General features: G+C 45.5%; 1 protein-coding gene across 2 annotated transcripts in view; it reads right to left on the bottom strand.

The window, feature by feature from the left end:
* The window catches only part of E2f2 (E2F transcription factor 2), a 21,484-nt gene that overhangs the window by 4,572 nt on the left and 15,541 nt on the right, over nucleotides 1–1,371 (bottom strand). The window lies entirely within an intron of this gene.

The raw sequence follows: 1,371 nt of genomic DNA, 5'->3' as shown, positions 1-1,371 counted from the left end.
TTTAAAAAAAAAAAAAAGTAAAAAAACAAGCTGGCCTCCAGTCCGGAAGAAGCCGGTCATGTGACCTGGGGCAGACTCTCAGTAGAAGGCAAAGCCATTCTGCAGAGGTGGCTTCTGAGTCATTAGCTGTACCACCCTCCTCCCAGCCAGGTGTGGGCCCTCCAGCCAGGAGCCCTTCCAGGTTTATGCTGTGCCCGAGGACACAGCACTGGGCCCCTGTAGACCAAAGGTTAAGACACACTGGGCTGCCTTCCAGCTGTCTAGCCTTGGCTAAGTTGTACCATCTCTCCACCTTGGTTATCTAATGCTAAACCAGGAGTGATGAGACCTTCCTTCAAGGTATGGTATGGAATGAGATAGCCCAATATGGAGTCATGGTGAAAAAAATAAAACAAACAAACAAACAAACAAACAAAAACCCTACTTAGCTAGTGCTACCAGAGAAAGTTCCAAGTCTTCCTATGGAAATCCAGTTAACCAGGTGTAGAGGTGACAGTGACCCCTAGCAATCTTGTCACTGGAGAGAAGACAGAGGACCTCAGCTATGACTTGGTTACAGACCTTGTATCCAACAAGACCTGGGGCCAGCGAGATGGCTTTGCAGGTAAAGGTGCTTGCCGCTAAGTCTGCGGATCTGGGTTCAATCCCTAGGACCTACATGGTTGAAGGAAAGAACCAACTCCTACAAGTTGTCCTCTGACCTGCACATGTATGACACATGTTCCTGCTCACATATACATACATCCACATATAACAATAAATAAATGTAACATAAATATATAAATGAGTAATTTGTGAAACAGCTATAAAGACTCAGGCTAGGGGCGTGACTCCGTTGGTAGGGTGCTTACAGATTGTGTGCAAAGCCTGGGGTTTGATTCCCAGCAGCACATACACTGAGCGTAATGGTACAAACCTAAAATTCTAGCACTCAGGGGTTAGGGATGAGAAGGTATCCTCAGACACAGAAAGTTTGAGGCTAGCCTGAGCTACATGAGACCTACTGTCAAAACAAAACAAAAACCCTCACCAGGAAGAGCAGCACATGCCTTTAATCTCAAAACTCAAGGCAGAGATACTCTCTGAGAGTTTAAAGCCAGCCTAATCCTCAGGTAATGAGGAGAATACACAGGTAATTATGTTTCTAGCTCTCTGGGGGTTTGGGGTGGTAGCTAAGAGCATAAACATGTTCGGGAGCGGGGCTGGTGAGATGGCTCAGTGGTTAAGAGCACTGACTGCTCTTTGGAAGGTCCCGAGTTCAAATCCCAGCAACCACATGGTGGCTCACAACCATCCGTAACGAGATATGACTCCCTCTTCTGGTGTGTACTTACATATAATAAATAAATAAATCTTAAAAAAAAAAAAAAA

Source organism: Mus caroli, chromosome 4 (genome assembly GCF_900094665.2).
Source record: "Mus caroli chromosome 4, CAROLI_EIJ_v1.1, whole genome shotgun sequence".
NCBI classification, from domain to species: domain Eukaryota; kingdom Metazoa; phylum Chordata; class Mammalia; order Rodentia; family Muridae; genus Mus; species Mus caroli.
This window is presented reverse-complemented; position numbering and strand designations above follow the sequence as displayed.